Below are 10,387 nucleotides of genomic sequence, written 5' to 3' on the forward strand. Positions count from 1 at the left end.
CAATACATTCAGAACAAATGCCCTGGGACGCTGGACAGCAACATCGACTAATTCTAATACATGATATGCTCACTGTCCACAAACCCCACCTGCCGCATCTTTTTGGTTTTTAACCGTAGTCAGGAAACAGAATTGATGTGATCATACCTACTATCACATTCCCAACATCATCTGCGCTTCGTCTTCCTTCAAGTAGGCACTTATTTAAACAGTTACTTTCATGGAAACGATTTGTTCCTTTTTTAAGTAAAACCAACGGCCAGCATCCCACCACCAATCCCAAGCAACATGGGCCCGTCACGGAACAGCATGTGTGTCCTTCGCAGGAAACAGTAAGAGGGACTCGGTCCATTTAGGTCATGAAACTCGGTGCTTCCAGAAACAACAGGATTCATGACCCTTATTTCACCGCATCTTGCATCCTGGTCTTCGGGCGTTGGCACGTCTCATTCTTGCACCGCTTCACTTAAGATGTGTGTCCCAGACACTGACGACAAAGCTCCAGGGCCAGCCCCCCACTGCTCCTAACTTCTGAGTACACCCCTCTCCCGCCTAGCCAATCACTCGGCTTCTTTCTACTAATGGACTCAAAGTTACAGAGGTTCCTCAAAGTCTCAGAATACCATCATTTGTCTCTATTGGACATCCTTTTTCTTCCTTTATTTATGTATTATTTATTCCTTTATTCACTAATAATAATCAATCAAACCTCATGAATCGAAAACCTAATAACAATATCCTTGAATATTGCTAATTACTGCCCAAATGCCCACATACCCCATGCGAATCGATGAGGGCACTCTTTGGAGTGCTTTTTGCACACACAAACTCATAGGTATCTGCGTCCTATCCCTTGCAATGGCCCACACGTGGCCCTTGGTCACTTAAAGATGCGATGGACAGCCATTCTGCACCGTGACCTCACTTCGCACAAGAACACCAGCAACTCTGTCCACCTTCCCACGTGCTCCTCCCTCGGGGAGTCAGCCCGCGTCTCCCCCCATGGAGCAGCGCCGAAACGGACTGCAATGCAAAGATGAAACCCAACGCGAACCCCTGAAGATGAACACAATGCAGCTCTCCTGCTGGATTGTCCTTAGCACTGAACTGATTCACCACAAATCCCAATTTGGGCCTCTGCGGGCGTTATTCGGTTTTATTTATTAATGTATTCATCTATTACTTAGAAAAACTCAAGACACACCCAGAAACCAACCTCCCAATCCAAGAACGGAAGCTCTCATTACTTACGTCGCTCCCTGCCCTCCTTACCCACAGTTAGTGGAGGCCGAGGACGTCAGTACGAGAGAAGAGGAAGTCGTGTGCAGTGGTTCAGATGGGGAGACGCAAACTTTCTAAGGGAAGGAAACAGCGTATAGTTAGGTATTTTTTAATGGGAGCCAATCTGTTAATGTTTAAAATAATTATAAACTTGGTTCATTTCCTAATCTTTTCATTGCCCAAGAATTACACACTCTATTTTATCGACTTATTTAATTTTTATTTTTAAACAATACAACAAACAGCAACCTGAGAATAAGAACCATTATCTTTCCTAAGTGTCTGCCTACACACTCACTATTCATCAATTTCACAGCTCAGTGACTGCTTTTAGTGGAACTCGCTGGTGCAAAACTGGATAAATGTAAATCTTTGTCTTACAGCATCATCTCACCGAGGATGTAGAAACTTTCCTGATTTATGTGACTCGACATTATTTATCCACGTGCAGCATGAAGCGTAAAGTGCACAAATTATCTACCCATTTTTAGAGAAACTCCAGACAAGTTTCTACATGTACTGTAGCCAAAGCAGGGGGAGCCAAGAGTTCCATTTCTTCATCTGGAAAACCTTTGGGGACCAGTAGCTTGGGTCCCTGACATGTGTCCCTCGTCAGCCTTCCTTTCAACCACTGACCTATGTAACAATGCACCCCTTTGCTCCCTTATCCCAGAACATCAGTGCCAACTAAAACCCAGACACTGGACAGGAGCCTCAGATACCGTCCACAAACCCGTGGCCCGGGAACGGCTGACCAAACCCTCTTTCAGTTGTTCTATTTGTTGACACCATTACAGATGTCGCCCATTTGCTCCCTCTGTGCCCACCTGCACCCAGACGCCATGCCCCCATCCCCTGGCCTCCACCACATAATTGTCAGTGTCCATGGGCGATGCATGTATGTTCTGTGGCTAATCTCATCACCTTCTTTTACCCAGTCCCCCTCCCCCTCCACCCGAGATCTGTCAGTCTGTTCCAGGTGTCCACGCCTCCGGTTTCATTTTGTTTATCGGTTTAAAAAGTTCAGTGAATAGAACTGAGTTAATCATAACTCTGGTCATATGACACATTTCTCAATATTGGTTTGTGTTTGGCCCTCTCTCAAAAAGATAATCATATAGGCAATTGTGTGTTTATGTAAGCTTCTTTTTTGTCCTTTTCTCATTAAAATCACCCACCAAACAGTCAAAGTAGCGACATAGACTCGAGGATGTCTCTGTCCACTTGGTCACTGAAGGAGGGCTCAGCACGTTTCCAGTGCACACTGACTGGTGCTCCGTCACTTCCTGTTGGTCCACGGGGGCTCCCTGCCGTCAGTTACCCACACGTCCCCTCCTCCATTCCCGCCTTTCCTTCCCAAAGAGCTCCCGTATCTCTTTTCGCAATAATCCACAGGTTTCCAGACAAATTAATTACAATTTTGGACTGGGGCTCAATGCCCCCTCCCGGGGTCGTCCGGGCCTAAGCTTTGCACTCTTTCTTCTGTTCTCTACTCCTTTGTTTATCGATTTGTTCAGTGGTCCAGTAAAAGTATAATCAATGCACATAAAGCACAAAATCTCAACAGCATGATTCTCGACTATTACTAAGACCTATGCACAGGCTCCTGACCACCGAGCTCACCGTGGCGGGCTCTTGCCGTGGTGCTAGGGTGGCAGCAGGCACCCCCGTCAGGACATCTGCCAGGGGCAGCCATCTGTGAGTGTGACCGAGGGAGTGAACACCCACCGGGGGCAGCCGTGTGTGAGTGTGAAACAGGGGAGTGAACATCTCTGGAAACTGGGGCAACATTTTCCACCTTTTGTTAAGGAGTCTCCTCAATAAAATACTTTTGTTAAGGATTAACCAAATTAATGATGACCACTGATGATTCGTAATCTATTCCCATTACTGTATAGCATTCTTTAATTGATCAAAGATGTACAACGCTCTTCAATTTTCTACTTTTATGGAGCTGACACTTCGAAATGTTTCTGTGAACACCCAGGAACAAGTTCCCCCGACCAAGTATCAACCTGGGAATGTCGCTCTCCTCAGGATTTGTGCTTCTTATACACAAAACTGCGGTGAAAAAGTCTTTATCATTAAATATGAGTAAATTGGCCATGCTGTGCCAATTCTATGGAAAAAAGGAGGCTTTACAGTAATTTAAAAAATAAGTTTAAGTATATTTAAAGGATATTAATTACAGAGTTATAAATAAGGCATTAAACTTCATTTCATTAGCCCAAGAATATCACTATTTTTATTAACTAAACTATTGAATTTTAATCAATATACTGAACACCACTGAACCCACCACCTAACTCACAAGTCAGAGCTATGACAATTATAAATATGTTCAAATGCTTTACATAAGGAAAGTCTAAACTGTCCTTTTAATGGACCTTTTTTGTGCTGACTACGTAAGTTCAATCCTTTTACGGCACATTCTTGATAATGGCCTAACTCCACTCAATGTATTCATTTCTTAACTCCTTCACCTATTCATTGATTGCACGACTCTTAGGATGGTCTCCCCAGTTGCTTCCTACATGAAGAACAGGCAAAACAATGAAATGGGCAGCGACCCAGAACCACAACACACACGACTAGTGCGACCGTCTACATACACACCACGCAAAAAGAGAAAAGCATGGGTTTTCAAAAATATGGATGTCAGTTGTGCAAAACAGATTAATCATGTAATCATTCTCCTTATTTCATAATAAGGCTCCTCACTAGTATTTGCCTGTCATCTTTTAAACAAAATGTGAATCTATTCATTCACAACAATATGTAATTATGTCATTATTATAATTGTAACTCATTGGACAAAAACTTTGGATGATATTACTGTGTGATCATACAATTAATCATAATTCTTATGACAGGACACGTTCTCATCACTGTCCCATGATTGTTGTTTTTTTCAATCAGATAATTTATTATTTATCCATGCGGTTTTGCCCTTTTCTTATTAAAACAAACCACCAGCAACCCACCATCAACAGGAAATCGCAACATTCAATCTCATGCTTTTCTGTCTATCTGCTTCTGAAATGTTTCAAAACATCCGTTACTGAGCGTGTGACTTCCTTGGTCTCTGTTCATTCATTCTTCCATTTCTTTCCTTACTCATAATTTCATTTATAATTACAAAAAGAAAAGGAGATCCATACCCTCGGGAAGAGGGCAGCATGAACGAGTGTGAGCGAGTGTGACCTGCTGCCTACCTTGCCTCACAGCGAACCCGGCGTCACTCTCTTCCGTGGTCCCGTGTTCTCTGCCCTCAACAAGGAGACAACCTCCATCTTCACCACCGAAGGGACAGCTAAACTCTGGCACTAAACAGAAGCGGCTACTTTGTGGCCCTCAGAAGGATTAATCATGAACCTGGATTCATAACACATTCCCACCAGGATGGGAACTCGCTGTACACAAGTCCATTACTAATGACTCCTGTTTCATGACATTCTCGCATACACAACCCATATGTGATCCTGTCTGTCTTCCTTCCTGTGCACATTTATTTATTCATGACTTCATTCATTCACGTAAATCAATGCAATCCACACCCAGGCACTACTGAGACCCAAGGGCCACCCCGCAATGGGCTTGAAGTTCTGCCTAAACTCTGTTCCCTCAGAGGTCTCTTTCCAACCAACCTCCAAGTTTAGGGTTCAGTGGACGTTCTCGGTTCACACGTCATCGATCCAAGTTCAGCGCGTTTCTTCATCGATACATTCATTCTTTGTTTATTGATTGTTTACGCATTATTTATTATTTCATTCATGGATTACTGATGAAAAATTGACTGCAATGGGTCACAAAAGCCCAAGAAGGGGCTTGAATGGAATGAAAGTATTGTTCAATACTGCAAAGCGCTGATCACAGGCTCCCTGCAGGTGAGCAGTGAGACCTCTTTCAATCGGACCTCAGCGTGGCACGTAGGGATCGATCAGTAACCTCGCTTACCCCCATCCCACGGGCTGTACCGCCCTCTGCTCGCCCACCCACTCGCCTTCCACTTAATTTCTTCCCATTTTATAAATAACACAATCTAGCATCGTACCACATAATCAGGACACTGAGGACATTTTCTCTCTTCCCAGGTGCTCTCTCCCAATGACCGAGCAAGCTAGACCATCCTCAACAGAGAAGTATCTTTAAATGCAGCGCCAAGATGAGGTGGAATATTAGGCAACTCTGAAAATGAATGCGAATCCCTGAGACTCTGTTCCTAATGTGTCTCATTTGTCTGTAACGGACTAACCCAGGGATGCCAGACTCGTTTTCCCCGGGGCCCCATCAGCCTCCCAGTTGCCTCTGAAGGGCTGAATATAACTTCAAGTTTATAACGGTTGAGGAATAGTTACATTTACACAGTCCTAAAATTATTCCGGCCCTTCCAAGGCAACTGCGAGGCAGATGTGGCCCCCGGTGAACATGAGTTTGACATGCCTTGACTAACCTCAATCACTGGCGGGGTGCACACCCCACAAGTGGCCCATATGCGACTTTTTTTGACTTTCCATTTGTGGGGGTCACTCGCTCCTTTGAAACAATTCCACAGGCACCAGAATAGCCCCCTGCAAGCCAAGAACATGAACTCTGTTACTTACATGGGTCCCTCTGCCCCTTTTCCAAAAAAGTGACAGCTAAGGTAAGGTCTCTGTCACCGATAACCGCTGAGTAGATCAGGTGGGTGTGCTGACTCTGTGGAAGGAAAAGGGCAGAGTTTAGAAAAGTGAAGTAGTGTAATTTCTTAGGAGAACCTTGCCCTGCTTTTCCGGCTTCATCCAAAACCTCTGTTTTCATCACAGGCCGTCAGCCGGAGGACGGCCCTCTTTTCATCTGATGTAACTAACACACACCATACGATGACCACAGCAGAATCCCCAACCCAGCAGCCCTGGTGCACTGTGGGGGAAACAGACTGGCACAGCCGCTGTGGGAAACAGCATCGAGTTTCCTCCCCAAATTAAAAATGGAACTGCCTTTTGTCCCAGCAATCCCACTTTCTGGGAATATATCTAAGAACCCCAAAACACCAATTGGAAAGAATATATATACCCCTATGTTCATAGCAGCATTATTCTTTTTTTTACTTTAAAATTTATATTTATTAAGGTAGAAAGACTATAAATCTTATGTAAAGGCTATGCAACATACTGAATTTTTTTTTTATTTTTTTAATTTTTAATTAATTTTATTTAGATATTTTTCAAGTACAGTTTTTTGTCTATTTCTCCCATCCCAAACTCCCCCGCCCCTTGCTCCCCACCTCCCTCCCATTTCCATCCCCCTTAGTTCTCGTCCCTGTATCCTTCCTATTTGTTCCTCCAAATCCCTCCCCCTTTTTTCCCCTTAACTTCCCTTCCTTCTCCCCTCTGGTCACTGTCCCCTTGTTCTCTATTTCAGTGTCTTTGTTTTTTTTTTTTTCCTGCTTGCTTGTTTGTTTTGTTGTTTAGCTTCCTGTTAAAGGTGAGATCATATGGTATTTGTCCTTCAATGCCTGGCCTATTTCACTCAGCATAATGCTTTCCAGTTCCATCCATGTTGTTGCAAAAGGTAGTAGCTCCTTCTTTCTCTCTGCAGCATAGAATTTCATTGTGTATATGTACCACCATTTTTTGATCCATTCATTTACTGATGGGCACCTAGGTTGCTTCCAACTCTTGGCTATTGTAAATTGTGCTGCTATGAACATTGTGGTGCATAGGTTCTTTGATACTGATGTTTTAGGATTCTTAGGATATAATCCCAGCAGTGGAATTGCTGGGCCAAAAGGCAAGTCGATTTTTATTTTTCTGAGAAAATTCCATACTGTTTTCCATAATGGTTGTACCAGTCTGCAATCCCATCAACAGTGGACTAAGGACCCCTTTTCCTCACAACCTCTCCAACATTTGTTCTTTGTTGCTTTGTTTATGATAGCCATCCTGACCGATGTAAAGTGGTATCTCACTGTGGTTTTAATTTGCATCTCTCTGATAGCTAACGATATTGAGCATCTCTTCATGTGTCTCTGAATGTTCTGTATGTCCTTCTTGGAGAAGTGTTTGTTCAAGTCCTTTTCCCATTTTTTAATTGGGTTGGGTGTCTTCTTAGAGTGAAGTTGTGTAAGTTCTTTCATAGCAGCATTATTTATAATAGCCAGAATCTGGAAGCAGCCCAGTGCCCATCAATGTGAGGGTTTAAAAAAAGCTGTGGTACATCTACACAGTGGAATACTATATACCCATGAAAAATAAGGATCAGCCAAAGAACATGTTTCCCTTTTCTTCACAAAATTAGCAACCACCAACCCAGAAACAACAGTGAGTCTTACATATATCTGCCCATGTTTCTGATCAACCTGGTAAAAGCCCTGGACTGTTCACTATTAGAACTCAGCTCCTCAGGAACCACTTAATGACAACTTCCAGTACCTCATCACACACTCTCATAACTGGTAAACACCTAGCTCTGTGTCTTTATTCACTGATAGGCTTCTTTATTTACCCAAGTACTAATTCACTGCTAAAAGAACTCACACCTAAGATGGACAAAAGCCAAGAGCAAGATGTCTTATCCCTAACTTCAGCTACAATCTCATGACATGAGACCGCATAACTGCCCAGCCAAAGATTTAAGAATACTAACTATTACACACATTTTCTTTGCATACTTTATTCACCCAAATAAGTCAAAATCCTCAGGAATGCTGACTGGTTACATGGACTGCTGCGAGCCCACTGTGCACAACAGAAAAGCCCCCGCCACAAAGGACGCCCCGACCGCGGTCCGTGACCCTCGGACCGTGACCCTCGGACCGTGGTCCGAAAAAGGAACCGACCGCTTTAGTTTATGAAACACTGTTCTCACTGATCTACACTTAGGCCTTTTTCATTTTATTTTTCCCTTTACAAAAGTCATAAAAGAGTACCTTATGCAGCCAATAGAAAATTACCAATACCTGTCTACTGTAATTCAAACAATTAAAATAAAAAAGAAAACGAGTGATACCTCATGTCTGGAGCCTCTCTCTGGCTAATTCAACAACCCGAACTTCACCCATGGGAAGTGCTATAAAACATGGTATATCAAACAAATAACATACCACAGACACTTGTTCTCACGTCCCTCGAATCTGCAGAGCTGTGCAATCAGAAACCCATGTCAGGGTTCACGGTCTTCGTCAGTGCGCGCTTGACCGTCTTTGAGTTACGGGTGCATCTGCTTGCTTTTAATGAACCAATAAACCTACACGACTCTACCACTCAACCCAAGAACAGGTAACGATTATATTTATGTGAACAGATACATGTTACACATACAACACGGTTATCCACGTACACCATATAAAATTAACATAATTACATATGTATAAAATTTCTTTTTCTTGGCTCATTCCCTACATCGAGGACAGCTCATTTACTCATTTCTAACTTGGTAACAGTTATGCCCCATGAGCTGTGTGTCCCCCTTGGTTCCTGACAGTCTCGTCAGCACAGAGAGAGGTCTCCGCGTGGTCACCTGTGCCCACTTGTGTTTAATACTGCACACGTACCCGTCATCCAGCCGCCTGATCGTCCCTCGCAGTGGCAGTCCATGGCTCATCTCCACAGAGTTCCCAGCCAAGACCGTTGTCCCTAGCCACGCCCTGGGGCCTCCATTCTGTGGAACATAGAGCAGACCTTTTAGGACAGAACAAAGTAGGTGCTTTTAAAGGCCACCGGGGGTGTGGCACAGGATGGATCAGTCTTTGAATCACGACTCAGCCTCCCTGCTGGCACAGGCGTAACCCTCACAGCAGAGACTCTCGTCTAATAAGTTCATTATTACAGTAAACAGGCACAAATCCACCGCCCTAATCCAAAACGAGACGGCGGTGGTTACAAACACCTGTCCTGTAGACAACAGCCTGACGGGCAGGTGTAGTAACAACAATCTTTGACTGCATGTATAATCTCATTTTGGTTCCTCGTCCTTTCCATCGCTGTTACTTACTTTTTCCGTACAAGAGCCACCTGTGGCCTCAGCACTGACCCAGAACAGAAGCATCAGCGTGCACGTCTACCCCGCTGCGCCTCATGCACGGCAGCGAGAGCTGGCTTCGTCCTGTGCTGGGAGTGGTCCACCGCCACACCTGCACGGCTTCACCCTAATAGTAACACAGTATCTTTGGTGGGCCACTCTTAGCCCTCTTTTACTCTGTCGTTATTTTACGGCTCACCTAATTTACTCAAAGGACACACTAAGCCCAAGCTGGACGGCCTGCGCCCACGATCCCAACGGCCTGGCTCTCGCACAAGGTCACTCACAGCCTTGTTAAAAGTCCGTCCTCATCACTGGCCCACGCCTGGCCCTCTGTTGTTTTGTTCACGTGTGTGTGCATTTCTAAGGATTCTGTGAACTCCCGTGAAGCCCATTCACACCTGTCTACAGTGTCCTTCCCCACAGTGGAGGGACCCCGGGGTGCCCCTTCCGTGGGTCACGAAGCCCACGAAAAGGAAGAAAACAGCATAGATTCTTCTTGTCTGTCAAGGTCAGGGTAGCAGGCTCGGACTGACCATGATCTGTTGTCCGGAACACGCTCTCCCAGTTGCTCTATTCAAGGCCTGTATTACATGATCTCTTCATTTTTAACAGTAAAGTTAACAAACACAGACCACTCGGTCTTTCTTTCTGTCCCTTGATTGTGGACAATTAAGCACCACCCCTGGCCCCAGGACCTGCTGTCCTCGTCCTTCCTGGCATTGCCCTCTCTCATTGTATCACTGACGCAAACCAGGACACTAACCGGGCATGACCCCCACCTCCTGGTACCCCCTCAAACCCCCTTGTTGACCTCTACCCCAAATAACCCCCCAAAACCTCCTGTATACCCTCCCCTTTCCTTTTTATACATAGAAAACTGTATCACATATATGTATCCTTAAAAATATTAATATTTTCATGGTCCGGTGGCTTCCTCAGCCTCTGTTAAAGAGGTCACTAAGAACAAGTGACTGACTTCGGGGCACATCCCCCAGGGTGCGGTAGGAGGCCTCTACCCCAGCCCCTCGGACTCCACACCTGGGCTCGCCATGCACACAAGGCCGCATTGCCCACGATCAGAGCACCTGCATGTGCACCGCAC

General features: G+C 44.8%; 1 long non-coding RNA gene across 1 annotated transcript; it reads right to left on the reverse strand.

The window, feature by feature from the left end:
- Nucleotides 1-681: 681 nt before the first annotated feature.
- Nucleotides 682-9,985, reverse strand: LOC128627545 (uncharacterized). Its single transcript, XR_008391775.1, has 3 exons — nucleotides 8,816-9,985; nucleotides 5,886-5,979; nucleotides 682-1,355 (listed from the first exon to the last, which is right to left on the reverse strand). It is a non-coding gene; the product is annotated as an uncharacterized LOC128627545 (long non-coding RNA).
- Between the last annotated feature and the right edge of the window lie 402 nt (nucleotides 9,986-10,387).

This window comes from Artibeus jamaicensis, unplaced genomic scaffold (assembly GCF_021234435.1).
Source record: "Artibeus jamaicensis isolate MK-2021 breed Jamaican fruit bat unplaced genomic scaffold, CSHL_Jam_final contig_444, whole genome shotgun sequence".
Taxonomy (NCBI): domain Eukaryota; kingdom Metazoa; phylum Chordata; class Mammalia; order Chiroptera; family Phyllostomidae; genus Artibeus; species Artibeus jamaicensis.